The sequence below is a fragment of the Sinohyriopsis cumingii genome, chromosome 3, assembly GCF_028554795.1.
Source record: "Sinohyriopsis cumingii isolate HCF-2022 chromosome 3, ASM2855479v2, whole genome shotgun sequence".
Classification (NCBI taxonomy): Eukaryota; Metazoa; Mollusca; class Bivalvia; order Unionida; family Unionidae; genus Sinohyriopsis; species Sinohyriopsis cumingii.
The window spans coordinates 118446512-118470486 of NC_142963.1; positions in this window are offsets into that span (position 1 = coordinate 118446512).

Consider the following 23975-nt stretch of genomic DNA (forward strand, 5'->3'; position numbering starts at 1 on the left):
GACAAGTTTTGTCAGTTACCCACAGACTCGAACTCAGGCAGACAGAGGTGTGATGGCCGTGATCCGTAACGATGGGCGCTTTATACCACTTGGCCACTAGGGGCCTGTTAATATAAGAAATAAAAAGTTAAACGTTGGCATTGCATAGAGGTCTTTAAATGCAATGATTTTAAAGCTTTGTTTTGGACTAGAGGGGGAAGGTCAACTCTGACAGTACGTAGGAGCGGCAAAATCATAAATCCGTCACTGCTCGGTCCGGGTTTCGTTAGCATTTTATGGCAAACACACGAATGTCATGATGTGACGAGGCATGGTACAATAAAGTACCTTTCTCCAAGAATATACCACGGTAGGCTATCCCGGTTGATCTAGTGATGGGAACCCAACTAGCACCTTTCTGCTAATGAGCCCAATGTATTGGGAACTGAGCAATTGCAGCTCCCTATAATATATGTGTACGGGTATAACTCCAAAAAATGACGAGTTAGCGCCTTCCGGAGATTCCCTGTTGTATAATATATCAAATAATTACACTTGAATTATATCGTTTATGAAAATCTATAAATCATCATTCACTCAATGAAGCTTCTCATTATGACGTCACAAACATCTGGAGTCGGATTATATATAATACAGTACGTGCGCTCCATCGTAAGTATGCAGGACGCTATGAATTATATGCCGCTTGTTTTCTTTGCTTATTTGGTTGGTTGTTTTGGTGCTCTGTCGATACCTATGCAACGAACACAACTTCCTTGTTATGTATATTGTTAGTTTAGTTCAAAACCATATTTTGTTCTTCATATATTGAAATGGAATAAACGAAGTGCAGAGTATAATTGAAGGATTTGGAAACAAATGCTCTAAACCAAAATTTTGAGAATCCACCTCCTGAGAACAAAAAGAGACAGATCAATACACGTCACATGCAAAGTTCACACACACACACACACACACACACACACATGTATGTATGTATGGATGTATGTATGTGTATATATATATATATATATATATATATATATATATATATATATATATATATATATATATATATAGAGAGAGAGAGAGAGAGAGAGAGAGAGAGAGAGAGAGAGAGAGAGAGTCTAGGATTCGGCCAATGTGGGTATGTGAGAAAGCTTGCCAGTAGCTTCTCGTGGGTCGTTGGTTCTTCTCGGGGTTTTCACGGGTTCTTCCTCCACCATTAACACTGGCCGCCATGCATAGCCTATCGTGTGCTGAAAAATGGCGATAAATCCCACAACAACAACAACAATATATATATATATATATATATATATATATATATATATATATATATATATATATATATATATATATATATATATATATATATATGCCCATGCACATGTGCATGTTACTACTAGATTATACATTTCACTTATTACAAAGTTTATACAGTAACTACTTTCTGTACTCATTTGACAATATTTACATTCTATTATCATTTTCAAGGGTTTCTCTTGTTATCAACCTCCCAATAAAACAGAAAAATAAATTAGGAGTAAATATTACTTTAATAATTTGCTGCATTAACACCTTGGCAATTACTATGCTTTATAGATGTGTATATTATATAACTACTACAATTTTTCTTTCTATTATACCCAACAGCAAAATAAATGAGGATATACCTCCATCACTGCACACATGCCTAATTTCATATACGGACATATCTGAGCTTGCTTAAAAGTGGAGTTGGGATTGAAAAATTTAGTACGAATCATTGAAAGAGATGCTTCTATATTGTACATTTGTCATCCAACATTTTCCATTTACAATTGTTATATGCACATTAATTTTCTAACATGCATTAAAACTTCATTTCTCACTTCAAATGGACACTGTTTGGTGTTTCATTGTTAAATCTATATTTATAGATATATGCTTTTAGTTGCAATAATGATATTGATCACAGTAACTTTGTTACTGTTTATTATACCAAGATTAAAGTCTCTTTCTGAAACTTTAAAATTGTGCAGATGATTATTCTTCTTTTCCACCCAATAAAACTAGTAAACAAAAGCTCAGTTTTGGAACAGTTCCAAAAATGATGATAACATCTCTAAGGAGTCATTACATAAAGAGCACATGTTTGTAAGGACTTTTCCAATTTTGTTTTAATGTATTTGTTGGTAAACTTGTATGCATTTAGTTTGAAACCCTCTGTTTACGACACTTGGCTGTTTTAACAGGCAGGAAAAAGTAATACTTCCAGTCGCTCTCATCTACAAACTAGTATTTGTTTTATTCCATTTCAATACTGATGGTGGTCTAGAAGCACCAAATTTTAGTTTTTGATGTATACTTTTACAGCACTTTTTTCATTTGTGATTAAAACTATAGCTTTAGGAAACCGACGAGTTCTTTTGTTTGGCCGCATGAAGTTGATTAAGCCGTGTTTTGGTCAACCACGGAGTAATATTTCATGTTAACTTGGTCGGAGAAAGTCTCCATGTGACCTCGCAATCGTTTCATATTTCGCTCCAACCTTCACTTCAAGATAGGGCATTATTATTTAAGAATGTAACAGCTTAAATTACGAATTTAAAATAAATATTCACAGGCGCGCCAGTAAACCTCATTATTCCACTTAAACCCTGCAACAATCAGTCTTGTCGCAGAAGATTATTGCTATAAATTTAAAACTGCATCACCGGGGCCTATACGTGCCTTTACGTACATGCTGTATAAAGAGGTCAACATGTACGAGGTAAAAGCAATAATTCGGGTACATGCTACGAAATTTCTGATGACATTTGTGGTCTTGGTCCATGTATTTAACATACACAAGAGCGAGTTTTTACTTACGAAAGTCGAGCAAAATGTTTTTGGTGGGTTCTTGGTGTCCGTTTGATATCAGCGAGACAACAATCAAAAATATCATTGGACTTTCCTTTTGGGTGCTTAGGTTGTCTCCCATTTGAATACTACAACTGGTGCCATTGTGCTCATATGCCATATTGAATACTTATATGCCTCGAGACTTCAACTCAAGTGTTACTCTGGCCTGAGTCTGTGGTAATCGTGCCAAATGAAATAATTACAGATGTTCTGCTAAGGAATCCTAGGGTTCATAAAATTCATTTATATTAAAATTTAGGGACTTCTCAAACTAGGAACCGTTATATGCTGAAACAAGACACTGCTATCTCTTTTGTCTGCAACAAAAGATGATTTGATTGTGGATAAGGATATTTATTTTTCGAAATGATACGCAAATACAGGAAACTAAGTACCCCGTAGCACGAAAGACAAAATATACCTTTAGTTCCCTGGATTATATCGAAAGACGGAATAGTGAGGTTTGACTGCAATCTTGCATATTGCTATCAAATAGAAATATAATTTTTTTTTTCATACTACAGACAATATTGCCATTTAAAAATGAATATTTGTTTGTATGATTTCCCCCAAGTTAGTATTTTCGGACAATGATCTTCAGGATACAATATCAGTTACGGACTTAAAATTTCATAGCATGTATATTATACCAAAATTTTTATTTACAAATACCTTTCGCGGAAGAAAGTTCTTGTGCCCGAGACAGCTGACAATCCAGTTTTAATTAGTAAGGTCAAATATTGTATTCGTGGTGGAGATTATTGACGTAGGATGATATTGAATGAAAGCGAGATCTGTTCAAAGCCGATTTATCAATCAGTGAATTAAAATAAAACGTGCCTAACGGAGCACGACTTTTTGTTGAATGTCAGAAACCGAGTATTCTTGAAATGTTTTTAGAAATACGAAATGATTGAATAACTATTGGTTTTTTTCTTCAACTTTGAACGTTAACCAAATTACCGATTTCAGCCCATGAAAATTAAAAATCGTTATACGTTTCTATTTGTTGGTGAATGCATTTGTTTATGAATCTGTTTATTGATGGATATATTTGTTTATAAAAGAATAAACAAAGCAGATTGAAATTTCAATGGTTTAAATGAAGGAAACAAAAGAGCAAGTCACGCATTGGGTCTCCTGCGGTTGACATGCAGAACAGAATGTAATGTATTAGGATATCCTTAGAAAATGAGAGGTGTCTTCATAATTATTTGTGAAAACAATGCTGTTAGGTGTCGTATTTGTGGCAAGAGAATGAAAATGGCAGATATGAAAGAGCACACTTTTTGTGACGTGTCGTGAAAACAACGGATTGAGAGAAAGAATAAGACAGGACAAAGACACAATTTTATACTAGAAAAATAAATGCACAAGAATGTTTGTTTTAAAAAATATCCATTTAAGTCAATTAACATAAAGACCTTAAAAGGACAAACACATTTTAAACTTAGAATAATGGAAAATATTTAAAGTTGATACAAAATTTACGGTATATGGACGGTGAGTACGACTGTAATCAGATTCACACGTGTCAATGCCTGTTGAGAATTACAAATAGTAGAGTAGACACGTGCTACAAAACAACGCAGTTAACAATTAACAGCGGCAGGACATGACAGTTTCAAAATGTTGATTATATAATATATAATTAAATTCATCTGGAATAATGATTATTCCCTACATGTTTTTATTGCAAAATAAAGTACCGCTGGAAAAAAAAAACGTACAAAGAATATAAAAAATTAAATGGCCGTTTAAGAAAAAGCATTACATTCACATTACTATAATACAAATCATGGACCGAAAGTCTGACTGAACATATAGATCCCGAATAACGTCATCAGCAACCATATTTATGATCCGCTGGCAGATATACCGTTGACATAAACGGAACGCAAATTAGGCTTTCTGTTAGCATCTAAATATGTGATTTATAATTTGACTTTGCTACAGTGTGCCTTGTAAAAGGGTAAATTTTGGTGATCGCTTATAGGAGAAACTGCCAGGTTGCCCGTTGTCCAGGTAAAATGGGCAGAATATCGTCTCCTAGTGACCTTATCGGGAAGCATCTATAATGGGCCGAGTATGTAATTGGCCGAGTAAGTTATGTGGACCGAGTACGTTATAGGCCAATGTGGGTAGGCCGAGTTCGTTAATGGACCAACTCTGCTATGGGCCGAGTAGTCCCGTAATTGTTGTTTCATGTCGCTTGTAGGCTGCTTTCGAGGGTCCAGCTTAGAATACGGGTCGAGTTATGTACATATATTCTGTCCATAATTCGTTGCCTTCTTCATTCATATTGTTTTTAAATGCATTAACCACTTTTACAAAATGTTTCCACCTATCACTGATGGCATTTTGCTTTCCAGTGAACTCCCTAAATACTATTTAGCCATACAGTGTCCATGAAATTATCATGGGTTCTTTTTTTTTAAAGAATGATCATTCCAGTCGAAGGCTCCGTTAATGTCAGCATGTGCAGGATTTGTGAAGATCATCTGACGAGCTTGTTGTTTTAAAATTATTGAGCCAGTGTTTTCATATGCAACTTGTACTTGGGTTTTACTCATGGTATCCTGTTAATTTCCTCTATAATATCTTCATCAAGTACATGGATGCCTTTTGTAATCCCATCAACTACCTCTTCTATTTTTCTGATACCTTCTTGGATTTCCACACTTGCCTCCTGCAGACTTGACTAGGGGCCGTCCACGCTTGCGTACAGATGTGTGTGTGTGTGTGTCAACTAATAATGTACGTACGCATAGGAAACGAGGGGGGGTGTGTGTGTTAAACTGACAGAGGACATAAAGGCATCAGAAACGAAGGACAAAGATACATTAAAGAAGTTACATAGTCTGTTGTAGATTTTAGTTTGTAAGCATAAAGACTTGGACATACAGTAGGACTAGACAGTTATGTAAGTTCTGTCAGTTTTGCCCGTCAAACCTACCGGAGTACAGACCGCCTACAAAAGATCGCCAGAGGCTTCTGTCCTGTGCCATCCCCTCGAGCTGACTCCAGGTGTGACCCATCTTAGTGATGTCTGCCTCCAGGTCGCGTCGCAAGGTGTTCCTTGGTCGGCCCTTTCTCTGCTTGCCTTGAGGGTTCCACCTTAATGCCTGTCTGGTAATGTGTTGGTTGGCAGCATATGTATGGTGTGTTCTATCCAACTCCACCTTCTCGTCTTGATCTCGTTCTCTACCGGAAGCTGGGAGGTACTCTGCCACAGGTTGGTGTTGGTGTCTGGCCAGCAGATCTGGAGAATTCGTCTTTGGCAGCTGTTGATGAAGGTCTGAACATTTTACGGTCGAATTGGTGGTCCTCCAGATCTCAGCTCTTTATAGTAGGACTGATATCACATTTGAGGTGAACAGTCTGATCTTGGTAGTCAAGAAAATTTCTTTGAAGCTCCAGATGTTCTTGAGCTGTATGAAAGCTGCTGTCGCCTTTCTGATATTTGCCTTAACATTTGCGTCTGTGCTACCCTGCTGGTTGATATTGCTGCACAGGAACGTGAAGAACTCCACCTCTTCCAGGGGACTTCCCTTCAGTGTGACTGGGTTGTTACTGACATAATTGATCTTGAGCATCTTGGTCTCGTTTTTGTGGATGTTGAGGCCAACCTGTGCTGATGTGGCTGCCAGGACGTCGGTCTTGTCCTGCATTTGCTGATAATTATGGGACAAGAGCGCTAAGTCAACGGCAAAGTCCAGGTCTTCAAGTTGACTCCACAATGTCCCATTGCTCTGCCCATTGGTGGACGTCTTCATAATCAAGTCGAAGGCGAGAAGGAAGAGAAATGGCGACAGCAAGCATCCTTGCCTCGCGCCAGTCCGCACTAGGAAGCTGTCTGTGTCCTGCATGAATGACTCTGCAGGACATTCCGTTATAAGTGTTCTTGATCAGGTTCACCAGCTTAGTTGGGATGCCATAGTGGCGAAGAGGTTTCCAGAGTGTCTCTCGGTCCATGGAGTCGAATGCCTTGTCATAATCGACAAAGTTGATGTAGAGTGAAGAATTCCACTCCACCGATTGTTCGATTATGATACGAAGAGTAGCTATTTAGTCTCTACACGATCTGTACTGCAGGAAGCCCGCTTGCTCATCTCGTAACTGGGGGGTCGGTGGCCTCCTTCATCCTCTCCAAGAGGACCCGGTCGAAAGACTTTCTCTGGTACTAACAAGAGAGTCGTCCCTCTGTAGTTGGAACAGTTGCTGAGGTCGCCTTTCTTTGGGATATTGATGAGGTGTCCCTCCTTCCATTCAGTCGGTATTTCTTCTTCCTCCCTTATCTTCTCAAAGAGGGGGTATACCACTTCCCCTGAAGCCACAAATGTCTGCTCTGAGAGTTTCTGCTGGGATGTCATCAGGTCCAGCTGCCTTGCCGTTCTTCAGCTGGGTGATGCCTTTCCTGATCTCATCTCTGGTGGGATTGTCACAGCTTATGGGGTGATCTGCGTTGGCTGGGTTGATTTCTGAATGTCTGGCTGCATCAAAGAAATAAGCCGCCTAACTTTAAAAAGTTTATATAGTGTCTTCAAAAGTTCAAATGCCGATTGAACCCTGTCGAACAGGTTACGCATTAAATTACTATCAAGGTTTCGCACACCCTGCATCATATGCGAACGTACATTATCAGTAGACACCCATCATATGCAAGCATATGCATCTGGGTTACTCACCCCCCCCCCCCCGCATACATACTAAATGGACGTCCCCCAATGATTCATGACACGAGCATTGTGGAAATGGGTTAATAAAAGCTCACCCATTGGGATACCATTTTATTAAAACTGAACATATCTTTCTCAATGTGGTCGTTAATATCACCGGTGGCATGTACAGCTTCTTGGTTGCTAGATTCACTCAATGGTAACTTGGCTCACGTCAACAGTTTGAAATTTTGTTCCACAATAGCAATTAAGTTGCTTGGAATGCAATGGAAGCCTAGACTGCTGAAGTCGGATTAAGTATATTTTTTTAATTAAACGAATAAATATATACTAATATTGAATCAAGTGTTTAGATAGCTTCATTTCGTTTAAGTTACTTATCAGTCTTTTAACCAATTTCAGCATTCCTGGCTTCCATCGCATTCCACTTTCACTTCAGCTTAACTGCAGGTCAACGGAACTTGGAAACATGTATTTTGCTTATGCTAGAATTTGAATTTATTAGAAAAAAAGGCATCAGAGTAAACCGAAGTCCGACTAAAGCAATATGACTTGTTTGTATAAAAGCACCATTTTGGGCTGCCGAGTGAGCGAGATAATCTTGAAAATTTGACTTCTCGTTCCGATATTAGTCGACCTCGTAATAAGCTACACAACACCGTTATTTAAGCAGCAAGACAGTAACCTCTAAAACACAAATATCAGTGCAGGCATCTTACAATATAGGACCAAACGGAAAATAGGCTCAAGCATTATGCAAAGAACAATAGAGTCTTAAGGAAACACACATACTCATCTATCTTGACTAAGGCAACGATAACTAATTCGGGAAGGCATATAAACGTGACATAGAAAGATTGTGAAAAGAACTATTCTGGGTTATATAAGGCTGCAGCAGTCTGATGACGATGTAATGTTCCAAAATGAATCAGGAATAATGGAAGATAAATACTATAAAAGTCTTGAAAGCCAACACATACTAGACTGATTGTATAAATTTTGAACAAGAATGTGACAGCAAAAGATTTGCACAAAATGTTGGGAAGTCAAAAATTCAATTAAATCATTGGAAAAGGCATGTGTGTGTGTGTGTGTGTGTGAAACTGACAGAGGACATAAAGATATCAGAAACGAAAGGACAAAGGTAAATTAAAGAAATTACAAAGTCTGTTGTAGATTTTAGTTTGTAAGCATAAAGACTTGGATATACAGTAGGACTAGACAGTTATGTGGAAAGAACAATTGCCAAGATGAATTCAAAGCTCAAGTTACCAATGGGTAACTTAAACAATTTTTGAAAGTGATGGGTGTAACCATTACCACAACTGCTGCATCAAGTAGGAATTAGTACTACAAATTCTGGATTTACAACTGCAAGCCTGGTAACTAATGTGATCAATCCAGCTCAAACAACAAATCCACCTTGACAAAATTAAACCTGCTTGAAAAATGTCGATTCGGATTTGAAGTTAGCTGACAAAGCGACATCAGTAAAGCCTGACATAACCAGTTTCGTTGTAAAAGTTGGCTACTGTCGACTGTATCAAAGATAATCTAATTCCTGGCTGATCATGTCATACTACTCATTCGAGCATAATTTATTCACAATCTGATCTCATTAGAAGATTTGTTAAAAGCTGTTAATGTCGCTTTCTGTGCAATCATTATTCATAGCCATATCACAGAGAACGAGGAAAATGCCATCACCAACAACTGCACTGTGTGGCAGCGGTATCGTTTGGAATCTTACTATATTTTCTTCAGTCATATTCTTCACCCATAATTCTCTTCAAAACAATTTATGGCGTCTTGGATAGTTGAAATAGACTATGTAATAGTTATTTTATTAATAACTTGGGTACTTTAAATAGCAATACACAGCACACACAATCTAAATGTTTTCATCTAGCCATCGAACATAAAAGTTTCAATAAGTTAATTTCTTCAGTAGGTATCCTTCTCCAGTATTTAGCCATATCAAATTGATATGCTGCTAATACATTAACAGGCGAAGGTTCTCTAAATACTTGAGGTACTGTTTCGCATCCATCAGGAACATCATTGATATGATACCTATTCCGTCCATTATTATTCGTCTCCAATCATTTCCGGGAGATGCATCAAATTGCTGCAAATGGTGTTAAATTACTTTAGGTTGATACTGTTGCTATTCTAATTGATCTAAAAGTGTACAAGAAAACCTGTAAACAATCCTAATTCTGGCATGGATGAACCGTTGGAAATGTGGCCATAAGATATTCCACGTAGAGATGTTAAAACAAGGCAGTCCAAGTAAGACGTGCCAAAATACAGATCAAACTTTGTACTATCAAAACTCATACTGTACTACTATCACTAACAAATTTAAGACTGCCATTTTTGAAAAGGTCTACTCATTCACCATGTAGTATATTGTCATCTTATCCTAGATACATATATTTAAAGTTCAATTTTCGGGCATTATTTAACTGGCAAGTGTTTCAGAAGAGCGAAATCAAGTTGGTTACTTATTCCTTATTCCCCATTCAATAAGGAATAAGTAACCAGTTACTTATTCCCGATTCAAATATTTTCATTTACATTTGAATACTTATTCCTTATTCACAACGAGTTTTGTTATTTATTCATTATTCCCAATTCAGTATGTAATTGGTTACCACTTAGTTAATGCAGATGAAAGCTTTTTTTAGGGCATGCATTTGTGTAATTCTAACCGGATTGGAGAAATACGAGTGCTATATAAAGCTGTCTATAGACAGATCACGGACTATATGTAGGAATGGTTTAGGATATTGATAGGAATACGTGTTTAGTACTGTGATACAGGATAAATTAGTTGTGTTTTGCATTTGGGTCGTGTCTTGTGATGTATTAGTATTCGGGTTCGAAAAGCTTACGAATGATTCAAGTAAAAGGGAAACAACAAAAAAACAATACGAGAGTGAAACTGGAGATTTCTCTTGTGTGGTCGTCATGTCCTTAGAGGAGAATTATGTGGAGTATTTACGAGTTTAAGAAGTCTTCAGATGTCTTGAATATTGTCTTGAAGTCCTTGGAACTGGGGAACTTAGCATTCTTGTAACCGATTTTAAGAAATTGGGGTTACATAAAGAAGAGTGGAGGGCGGGTAAAGCACATGCCGCAACATGATTATATCTTACTTATGCAGTTTGGTCGTTAAGTATCATCTTTAAAGAGATTTGAAAAGGGCCCTTCTTTGCATGTTATCTGTAGAGGATAGTGTAGTCACGAAAAAAGTACTGAGGAATTTCGTTGAGCCGATTTCGAGAAATCAGCCAGATGACGGAGGTCTCGTACGACACATACTGTAAGATTATAACATAGACCTTCTTTGACATTTTATCTCTTGAGGATAGAGGTCCATCCACGAAAAATGTCCTGACGAATGTCGTTGAGAGGAAACAGCATAATAAGGGACGCCCTATGGGTACCTGTATAAATAGTTGAAACAGGAATAAGTAACTGGTTATTTATTCCTTATTCAGTCGGTACTGGTTACGTATTCCTTATTCAATCGGGAATAAGGAATAAGTAACCAACTTGACGTCAATTTTGAGAAGTAGGATTTTCTATCTTTTGAGCAGTGGGCAATTATTGAATGCAGATTGGCATCATTTGTAGAAATAATGAAGTCGTCTGTTTTAAAATGCTATGCTGAACTTTCTATTTTCCATGTTTAACGAATCTTTTAAAGGGTTTCCTTTATTTGGAACCGGTGGAATATTTCATGGCAGTTCGCAACCGTTTTTAAATACCTTCATGTCATGTTTTTGATCAAATTTGGTCAAATTCAGTTCTGAAAACTCTAAATCGCTACTTAAATTTTTAACCATTTATAGTAGTGATGGCCATATTGGGTTGCACATCTAGTCACAGTTTCATGAAGCACCTCAAAATTTCGTCTTCAATTGAGATTTCCAGAATACCTTCGATTCTGTTACATCATCGGTCAATTTATTCAACAAAAATAGGTCCAACTGCCTGCTGAAGTTTCAAACTGTAGCCATAACTCTGTTCAAGTCTGTTGGAAAATGGTAAAATCAATGTCCACTTTATGCAAAGCCTAGTATAATTTCAGTCTGAACATATAAAATCCTTCTAAAGTTATTGAGTGGGAATGACACAATGTGTAGTTACTTGATGGATGGACATTGACATGACAAGACCCCTTCTACAAATAGGATAAGCTTAAATAAAAAGCATGATTACTTTAAGTGTTGTGGCAAGAGGTTCCTATGCTGATGATGCATGTATATAATAGCATTTATGGTACTTATTGTGGCTGTACATCTTCGCTAGCCAAAGATCCAATGTGACAACCCTATCTCAAACTTAATTTTGGTCTTCCATATAAAAAAAATTGAAAACATTTGAAGGGGGGTTTGGGGGACCTCCCCCAACAGGGTCTGGAGGGGCAGCACCCTTGATCCCGGGGCTCCAGGATTGCAGAAAGCCTCTGGCCAAAAAGCATTTTACACTCATAAAAAACTGCTGCTGGTGCAACTTATGATTATAAAATAAACAAAAATAATAATCTGAAAAACTAATGAAACTTCCAAACTTTACTTCAATATATTTATAGTTACATGAATTTGTTCTCCAATCCTACTGATGCTGAAGTTATTTCATGTGCATGTTAGTGTTCACATTGTAATTAAGTCTCTTTTCATAACAAATCCGTAACATTAACACCCAAGTACATCAACTATTTACAAATAATCCCAAACATTCACTTGTCTTTTTCTCCAATGGGCACAACCTGTTAATATACCAGTTGAGCTCTTTTTGCGGCATAGGCAAAGATTTCTTTGGCCTTCCTTTTTGTCCCCACCAACTTTTATGGCTCAATGTGCAATCATTTCTTTTCCTTCTCAACGAGAGCCTTTTTCCTTTCAAGCTGGTGCATGGCAACATGCAGTGCACATATTCTGACAGAGGGCTAGATCCATTGTCTCATGCAAGAAATTTTTTAATTTATAGTAATTAATTACACTTTTTTTCAGAAGCCTTCTATGTTTCAATATTCCGTATGCAGCTTCTTTTGCAGGTGCTGTTCCAAACTCTTCCAACCACAATTACGAAATTCAGATGTTTCTTGCATCACAAAATATAAGTCCTATATCAACTTTTCGTTCCAGCCATTCAAATTTCCATTCGTTTTGTAAACCTTTCTCTAAACTTTTTGTGTCATGGTCTCTCAACAACTCGGGACGCCATGTTTTGCAAGAAGGCTTCTTCTGTCCATTGCCATCAGTTTCCATTACAGGAAGATTAATTGGATGAATTTAAACCTTTGACTAATTAGAATACTTATTACGAGAGTTGTGTGGTAACTAATATATTGAACGAATAATTTACAAAGGTTGTTGCGGAAAGGGAACAGACAGACAGTTTTTTTAAAAAAAAAAAAGATTCGGATATGATATAAAAATGGACTAAAACGAAGAAAAATCATATCTGCTATCTACACTTTGGCGTATCGTGCAGATATTTATGCGCTTTGAGTCTGTGAATTTAATTGGATGCAGCATGCCACTGCATCCAATCAAAATTGTCTTGTTCAAATTTGAACAATGTTACTAGATCATCGTGACAAGGGGAGCATACTACTTGAATGCACTGATAAATAAGCAATTTTTCCATGCTGGTCCATGTTTGCAGAAATACCTTTCACTCAAATACACCTGCATTGGCGTCCCTCTGGTAAATAGTCATACCTTCCATGCTTAACTTAAAATGTATCCTTTCTAGGTCAGTTTCCTTCGCCATTTTCAGCTAATGAACAATGCACCATGCTATTGGTTAGTTGGCATTACATACTAAATCCAGGAGGTGTTGCTAGGACAAAGTACCAATATATCTGTTCTATCTGCCATGGTGTAGATAGGGTTATCATATCAGAGACTTGGCTAGTGAAGATGGTGGCCGTATTGTTCAATCAAGTTCAGTGAATACCAAAAATATTTAGAAAAATAAACCCTTCAGACTCCGCCCAGAAAACGTAAAGGTATTAAAATTCTATAAAATGTATATAAATTAAAAAAGAAAGGTAACACATGCAAAAACGTTCAAACATGATCAAAATTTGTTACATATAATGCAATCACTCAGAAAGTCGGACTTTTTATTTAGGTTAGTTCATTGTTTTATACTTTCTGCATGCACTTCAATAAGAAAAATTACACAAAAATAAAATCCAACTTCTCAAATAGCTCAGTTCTAGAATTCTTGGGTTGATGATTCTACGTCTATTTAAATGGGAGCAAATGTTTCCTCGTCTAAAGAACTATTACTATGAGACCATTCCGTGAAGATTTAATGTCCCTGGTGTTTCTTGGTAGATTAAGCAACACAGCACCAATTCAAATTTCACATCAATGAGTGACTGGACAAACAACAGTGCACCCACTAAAACATGATAAACTGGGCTGGTCATTTTATATAGAATCACTAATGTTGATGTATCTCTGCAAACCAAGATTGAAAACTGTTGCACATTGTAAAAAAATACTTAGGAATCATATGACTTTTTCAATACAAAAATAATGCAAAGCCCTCGGAATCTAATTGTTTGTATATTCAAATGCTACTATTGGATTAAAAACTTAAGTAACCACTTTAATAAGTTTTGTGTTAATCATGCATTATATAAAGAATAAATGAAACAATATACACATGGCAAACTTGTCCTTCTCATAATATTGGTGTGGGATGTGGAAATCTCAAAGGTAATAACTTATTAAGAGAGACCATGACTTGCAGAATTCCTTATTCAAAATCATAACCCCATGTGTGGGCTTCCCTCTCCACAATGCGCAATTGATTATTCTATCAAATCCATTGTAAAACAATGGGTATCTAGAAATGCTTTAAATACATGATTTGCTATAACTAAATTTAAATCTGGTGTAAACTTAGAAATTTATTTAAAAAACAAATATAACTTCTTACACCACAAAACAAGTCTCTCGTAGGATCTGATGTTTGACTGGGAGAATACAATTTCCAGGAATTACAAAACATAAAAATGAAAACCATCAAGACCCATTTTAAAAATAAACCTGCAAATTCATAAGCAAGCAAGTAAAATTGTAGTATTTCATCTACTTAGTAGTACCCTTAATATGTAACCCTTGGAGACAAAGAATGGTTTGCTCTTTCCAATAAAGACCAGGCCTGGTAAAACATTATACCTGCCCAGACCGGCTAACCCTGACGAGTCCATCTCAGTAAGGCAGTTGATTTTTTTCTGTAAGATTGACCAGTTTTCAGTAAGGTATAACAAAACATAAATAACTGCTACTTTAAAACTGAAAAATGTAATTAAAAGTTTGACGCATTGACCATAAACATCATGTTCAAATGAAAAGTCTGTAAATATGCGTGGACTTTATTTACCACTAGTACAGTTGCACAAACTCTAGTTCCGAACCCTATGTAGCAAAATGGCTTGCTGCTACTTCTCTACCTGACATGGCGACGGCAATCATTTCTCCTGCCACAAGACATACTCAAACTGGCACGCGATATCTAATAAACTTCATTGTGCCCTTTCAAGCTTTTATCCACAAGAATCTGAATACTCCTTTTTATTTTTCTGTGTTGATTATTAACACTTTTCTAGAAGCTTATTTTCCCTTTCGTCTTAAACATGCATCACTTTCTGGACGCCATTTTTAAAAAAAATATATAATCAACAGTTTGATCACGCAGATGCTTCGCATGAACAAACAGATGAAGTTTAATCCGTCTGTGGTGCTGCTGTAAAGTTAGTCTTGGTTCCATGGTTTGATAATTCTAAGATGTAACCCGGATCCAAATAAAATTCGGATGAACCAATTATCTGATTGTGGCCAAGAATACTGCATTGGATTACTTGCAGTGAGGGATCAAAGCTTTGGGATCAATAGGTCTGTGAGGAACATGGAGGCTCTCGATGGTTCGTTCAGCGGTTTGGAATGGGTGGACCATTTGTGATGCTCTCCGACATTTGATGCGAGCTGTGGATAAGAAATAAAGTATAACTGTCGACTGGATGTTACTAGATACATGTCCCATTTCTGAATCAATATTATTCTACATCACTATAACAGTGAAACTGATATTTCAATATCGCCATGTGAGTGAAAATCAGTTACTTGTATTTGAACCATCCAATGCTCACATTTTTATACAAAATTCTACAATGATCATCCTTGGTGGTAGGATCATACTTTGTCCATAGTATAAATTCTATATCCTCCATATATGTTTACAAGTTCCATACGTTCATTCCCATTTGATTATCCATGAAGTTAGACAGTTTGATTAGTGCCGTTGAGAAATGTTCATTATTCAATTACATTATAAACAAACATTCATGAAACAGACTTTAACCTCTTCAATGAATCCGATCCCAACAGGAATTCATCCTGTTATGGGAAGCAGGGAAGAGAAAAACGAAATAGGGCTAGGTGAATCCTCTAAATTGCCCACTTCTAAAAGCATTGTTTTAATTCATGCTTGCAGCTTGATCAGTCAGCATAACAGGGAAAGTGAAACAGGAAATAAAATACAAAGAACAGTTATGGCATTCTGTAAATTTGAGCCAAATAAATGAGCATAAAGGCAAGCATGTCAATTTAATGCAAGGCACTGGCATGCTCTACTTGGGATGCCATCATACAAGTATCTGTAATTCAGACCAAGGTTTATCTAAAGAGATTAGTCAATAATAAAAAGGGGTGGGGGAAAGGCCATAGTTCCATATTTAAAATTTAACCTTAACTGCAATATCAATCTCTCTCTTCCTGGTCCGCTCTATTAGAGGTATGTTCAAATCAAAATATTTAAAAGAAGTTGGATCTAGCTGTATAAGCATTGTTCTCTTTACTGTTTTTGAGCTTTATCTGTATCAATATTGCTGTCTGTTATCTGCAATGGTGTATAGCAAGCTTGTACGGTTTGAACACACTGACAAACTGGTCTTTATGGTTGTCATGTACAATGTTAAAATACATCGTCTTTTGGATACTGCAGCTCCAAAATATAATTTTTCACTAACATAAGCTCTGCCAATGTTTCATTTTCTTTCAGTGCTTTACCGACTATTATGCCATATTTCTCATCTATTCCACAATGCTTAATTGAGCATTTAAATGTCCAACAATGCCATAGTTTGTTGGTTTCAACAGCTAGCTATATAAAATAAATATCTTTACTGCTTAATTTCATTTTTGTATTCTTATTTATTCAGTTTATGTTAACCCTGAAATAAAAATTACACTCTACTCTTAAACTGTCTGTATTTTAAATAAGGTTGGTATTCTACCTTTTCTACATTTGATTTCAAAATACTGCAGAAAGGGGGATGTTGATCGGCACGAAAACTAATTTTTCCATTCATCATTTACATCAGTCTCAAATTTAACAACATAATTGGGCTCAAAACGGGTCACTGGTATCTCCAAGATACTTTCTAAATTAAAGCATTCTACTGTGTTTCAAAACTTTTAAATCATTGATGTCATTACTATCACCAGCCAGTATAAGCCTAACGAAATCATCTGAAGATGAACCATGATTTTTGGGCTTTATAGGATGCTCGTATTTGAAATGCTCTTTTGTAAAACTTCTTGATGCAAGGTTCAAACTATGACAGAATGCTTCTTCTAGGGCCAAATGTGCCAAATGAACTTGGTCTAACAACCAGTATTGTCAGGCTGAAACTATAAACAGACGACTAACTGAAAGAAGATGCCAGGACATGCACTACAATACCACTAATGACATGACTAGTGTTATTACAAGCAATTTTAGTATGAATGGTAAATACAGTTTATATACCTCACAGAGTACATTTTCATATACACAACTCTAAAGGAATATGTGGGAGCTCTTGTGCACCAACACTCTCCAATTAAACAAATTCACACAAATTTTCCATGATTCGCACGATTATTGAATGGCAGCATTCATGTTCCTAATGCAAGTGTGATCTCTCAGACAAATGCCTCGATTAGCCTCACTGTGTCCAAGAGAACTAATTGCTAGACAAGAACTGACCAGCGGGCTAGCCTTTATAGATGTCAGACTCGTCATCATGTTGTCATCATTGAGATGTCTCTTTGTAATGAAAGCAAGAGAAAAGAAATATGACTACGTGAATCCTCCAAACCATCCACTTCTAAAAACATGGTTTTAATTCATTTCTGTTGCATCGACAGGGATCACCGATTATTTCACCATCGTCTAGTAAACATTTGGAAAAGGAATTTTCTCTGATAAATTCCAAATCTAACACAGAAAGGGAAAATTAAATAAAAAGACAAATTATGCTAATCTGTAAAGTGTAGCCAAATAAACGATGACCATAGGCAAAGACTATCAATTAAATGCAAGGCACTGGTATGCTTTCTTGGAGTGCCATCGTACACATATCTGCAGTTCAAATGAAATATTTTTAAAAAACATGAGGATATGATTGATTTTGCTAGAAAGCTGAAAATTCTTAATCAGGTAACCATGTTAATTTATGTTGTTCATTTGCGAAGTAATACCTTAATTTAGAATCCTTTGCAACATAGAACTGATCTGCTCTTTTCAACGAAAGTCAGAGTCGGAATACTAACCAAAGAATTTTCTACCTGTTCACTGTGATATTAAAATAAATAAATTTCAATTAAGTCCAGTTTTCTGTTCATATTTTGCATAAAGTTTTGGGCATGTAAGGAACATTTCTGCCTGTCTAGCTTAATTTTCAGCTTCTTCATGTTGTTTAACAAAGGAATTTTCGAACACAGAAATTATGATTTAACAGTGAAATTATCAATGTCCTAAGGAAAAATATGCTTTTCTAGTTTGTGGTAAAATTACAGAAGTTATATTTGGTAGATTTAGTCACTTGCAAGAAGGACGATCAAATTTTTTGACCGTTCCGGTGGCCTGGTGGTTAGAGTGTCTGTCTTGGCTGTAGGAGGTCATGGATTCAATCCCCCGCCGAGTTATACCAAAAAACTTATAAAAATGGTACTAAGAGATGCTAGAAATCACTATAAACTGTTACACTGCAGACAAAGTAGTGATACGACTCAAAAAATGTTAAAGCTACATTATAAATGAATCACACATAATCAAAGTTTGAGGAAAACAACAAAATCAGAACCAGTTGGAGTGAAAATTAAATTCCATTTGACGGAAGAATTTACAGATTTTAGATCTGTCTACCATCAACTGTAGTCGGTCTCGTAATGTGTGTGCAGATGTTCAGAATTGACATTCATCAAACAAATCAGAGACTCTAGTCTATAATATGCCAAATTCATCATAATATCCAATGTTCAAAGTTTTCTTCAGTATTTTCCTTCAATTTGAGTGAATCCTACCTTTCTAATGACATCATTTTTTAAAACAAAAATTCAATAATTAGTGACAGACAAACAATTATTAAAATCTTATTCGTGAAGTTATCTAGATAATAATTATGTGGAGAAGTTGGCAACAAATTTCGTAAGAGGGAGAGGTCCCTCACACCAACCTACCGGTGGTGGTAGGGACTGATGGGTGAAAACATTGATATAAAGTAGGAAGCCTGTATTTCATGTCAAGCTGAAGAAGTCCAAAGTATCAACAGATGGTTACCTGAATAAAACCCCAGAAGATGGATGTCACAACAAGCAATGTTAGGGTGAACAGTTTAGTAAACATTGTATATTGCGGAGAGTACATTTTCTTATGTGGTTGTTATCCTAATTTGTGTGTGATTTATTCTCTCCAAATGTGCAAACTCGTACAAATTTTGTGCAATTCACACTCACTGGCAGAAACTTGTGCAAGTGCGATCTCTCAGACAAATGCCTCGATTAGCTTCATTGTCTAGGAGAGTACTAATTGCTGGACAAAAACTGACCAGTGGCATAGACTCAACAGATGTCAGACTCGTCATCTTGTTGTCATCATTGAGATGCCTCTTTATATTCAAGGGACCAGTGTTTCTTTTGTTTTTTTTTTGTTTGTTTTTTTTACGAAAGGCATCACAGGAAGGTTAAAAAGGAAATTAAATGCAAAGACCAATTATGCTGCTCCAATCTTGGCAAAGTGAATCATCCAAACCTCCCACTTCTAGAAGGATGTTTTGAATTAATTTTTGCTGCTTGATTAGTCAGCATCAGCAAGGACCTCTGTGTGTTTCCCCATTGTCTAGTAATACGTTTGAATAAGACATTTTTCTCTCCAAATGCATCACATGAAGGTGACATGAAATTAAATGTGAAGACCAATTATGCTGCTCCAATCTTTTCAACAAAGTCAGACCCAGAACAATCTCAGAATGTCCTACCTGCTTAGTTCTGGGTATTTACCAAACACTGGATTTTTCAAGCACTTATGACTGAATAGCCAAATTGTTACTGTCCTAAGGAAAAAATTCTTTTCCTAGTTTGCGGTTAAATAAGCTACACCGGTTATTCTAGTTGGTTTTTTTTAGTCACTGGCAAGGAAGAGAATGAAATTTTTTGAAAACAACAAAATCAGAACCAGCTGGAGTAAAAATTAAATTCCATTTGATGGATCAACTTAAAGATTTACTTTTTGAGTTGTCTATCATCAATTGTTGTACGTGTGTGCAGTTGCTCAGAACTGATATTCATCAAATAAATCAGAGACTCTTGTCTATAATATGTCAAATTCATCACAACATGCAATATTCAACATTTTATAATTTCGAGTAAATTTAAATGAAGACTGTACCTAAATAATAAAAAAAATTTAAAACAAAAATTCGATACCTACAGAATATGATAAATAAAAAATACAATCTTTTTGGTGAAGTGACCCCGATACCCACTGCAAGCAGTACATAATGATCCAAGTCTTAATGAGGCATGAAATAGTTCAGGTGATATATTTTAAAGGACATTGCATTCTGTCTTTGTAGTTAGTCAATATTATACATTAGTCTATCATTTTAATATAATCTGTATTGTAACTTCATGATTTTGGTATTCTACAAAAAAGCTGAAAATTTCATATGGGGTTTTGGGGTCCTCCCCCAACATGGCCTCGAGGGGCAGCGCCCCAGATCTGGGGGTACAGAGATGCATTTTACAATCATAAAAACTACTCCTGGTTCAACTTATGATCATAATGCATATCAAAATAATCATTTGAAAAACTAACAAACTTATCAAAAAATTTCAACTTTGACTTGAATAATTTCACAATATTTACTGTCACATGAATTTGTTCTCCAATATTATTGGTGCTTAAGTTATTTCATGTGCATGTCAGTATTCACATCGTAATGAAGTCATAATAATTTCTCAATTTTTGCAGCAAATATATTATACTTTTCCCTTTTCATAACAAATCTGTAAAATAGACACCCAAGTACATCAATTATACACAAATAATCCCATACATTCAAATGTCTTTTTCTCCAACCAGTTGATACGCCAGTCGAGCTCATTTTGTGGCTTTGGCAAAGATTTCTTTAGCCATCCTATTTTAGTGACTGTTTTGGCTCATTGTGCAATTGTTTCTTTTCCTTTTTAATGACAGCCTTTTTCTTTTCAAGCTGGTGCTTGTATTGGCAACATCCAGTTTGCATATTCTGACAGAGACATATATCTGGTCTCTCATACAAGAAATCTTTCTTCTTATAGTAAGTAACTGCACTTTTTCCAGATGCGTTCTGATCTTCAATTTCCCCGTATGCAGCTTCTTTTCTAGGTGCTGTTCCAAACTCTTCCAACTGCGATTACCGAAGAGCAGAGGTCCCAAAATGCCAGTCCTGTAGCGTTCAGTTTCTTATAAACTGACCAACTAAATTTCAGCCGACTTTTCGCTCCAGCCATTCCCATTTAAATATGTTTTTTTAAACCGTTATCTAAACTTCTCTTGACATGGTCTCTCTCAACAACTCGGTATGCCATTTTTTGCAAGCACGCTTCTTCTTTCCATTGCCATCGGGTTCCATTACACAAAGATTCAGTGGATAAATTTAAACTTTTGACCAATCAGAATACTCTTTACAAGAGTCGTGGGCTAACTAATATATGGAAGGAAGGAATACTTTACAAGGTTCTTTGCGGAATGGGACCGAAAAAACCGTTTTTTTAAAAATCAGATCGGAGATGATAACGTCAGGAGAAAAGCGGAATTCCGTTTTAAAAAGGGAGAATTGTTTTAATTTGTTAATGGTTCCTTGGGATTCAATATGAATGTGTTCGAATCTGATGTATTTAATAATGGCAGTGAAATGCCTTGCATGGGGAAAATGATTTTCTTTTAATTTATCAAATTATTGTACACAGAGGTAATTATACTATATGATGGCAACAGAGACACAGTAAACTACTGGCAAGCTTTCTCACAAACCCAAGTTGGTCATGCCGCAATTCAAAATCATATAGGCAGATGTGTTGCTATATGGTTTAACGCCATTTTTCAGCACAAGACAGACTATACATAGCGACCAGTATAAATGGTGGAGGAAGAACTCGGGGAAAATCCCTGAAAGAACCACCAACCCAAGAGAAGCTACTGGCATGCTTTCTAACATACCCACATTGGCCAAATATGAGACTCAAACCCATGCAGACTGAGGTGAGATGGCAGTGATCCGTAATGGTGAGCGCTTTGGGCAGAAGTGAGATGTACAAGTGATCTGTAAAGGCTAGTACCTTAGACATCCTGGAATCCATATAATATTGGAGAAACATTGATGTACTTCTATAAATACTCACACACACCTCCCAACCATGATAACGAGATATCATACTTCCCCATGCAAATATGGTGGTTGTGACCTAATCATCCGTGTGTTATAGTGAATACATGCATGTCCACAGTATTGGGCTATATTCTAAATAGTTATAGAAAAGGGAATCAATGCCACAACGAGATTCTTCACTGCTCAGAATAAATGTTCATATATTTTGCAGAATTTACACTCTACTAATGATCGGTGTATATAAATGGAACATTCCAAATGTACTGAGGCACGAGCTTGAAATCTCAACTCTCATTTCTACAATCAACTCAAATTTTGTCGAGGTATAAAACAAGTTATTGGACAAAGAAAAATTACAAGCTGGACATTTAAAAGATCACAAAAAAATCTGGTCGGATTATTTTTCTATATAATACCACTGACCTTTGACCCTGGGACATCGTAATGGCATTTGGCCATATTCTGACAGCCTGTAGGATGCTGTATAAACAGCTTGGTCAAAGATGTTACTTTTAATTCTGCATGTAGGTAAATGTCAGATACTCAATATTAATTAATAATAAATAATAATATACTCGTGTGATCCAAACAAACAAAAATGTGGACACTACATGTTCCAAATAATTAAACTTTAAGATTATAACACCACGAAAAGAATCGATATATCAAAGTATTGATGTTTTTCCATATTTATGCTTTTATTGATACAAGAATGGATTCAAAACAACATTAACCCTGCCCCCCCCCCCCCCCAATTCCATGTTATTTTATTTGTTCCATATGCTTAGCCACTGATAACATATCAACCAAACGTAAAAAGTGATTATTTTCCATGTACGACTGAAGTACTTTACTGATTAACCAAGATTTTTGAATCAATACAAGAATTCTGTCTACATCTTTTTTTAATGCATACTATACTCAAAAAACATAAATCTTAAATCATGTGCAGATCCCGGAAAATTAAATGTATGTTGGAAATCTTTGCAGAATCGATGTACTTAACACCCACAGCTTTTGCTTTCAGAACCATAGTCTACTGGTCCTGGGCCCTCAGTCCTTAAAATTTAGACCCAAGAGCATTTTTCTCTTGAAATATGGCATAAACCTTCCATTTTGAAAAGACTGCAGACAACTCTATAATGTTAATATGATTGCTGAATGCAAGTATCTTTCAACATGAATGGGGCCTCTGTTGTTTAGCTGACAGACATTTGTACAACAAAGTGAAATGTACACAGTGAGATCTCTCAGACAACTGCCTCGATTAGCCTCATTTTACCTGAGAATACTAATTGCTGGACAAAAACTGACCAGTGGCATAGACTCGACAGATGTCAGACTCGTCATCTTGTTGTCATCACAGAGATGTGACTCATCGTTCAGGTTTCTAATATTTGCATTTTAATGTAAAGTATACATCAGCAGGCCAGCAAATTTAAAATTTGTTTTCTTTCCTTGCTTAAATTTTGAAATTCTTAATTAAACACCCTAGGATTCTGAACATTGAAGTCCAGTGTCACATTTCTCGTAAAAGTCAGTCAATATAAAGGCAAGTGTGTTCCTCGAAGGGATTGATGCTCTTTTGGAAGAAAAACCTCCAGAAGTTCAAGACGAGACTATTTCTTCCTTTTAATTGCTTAGTGTTGAAATCATCTCAGGTTTCTGATTAGCTGTTTCGGTGGACATACTGAATCTCT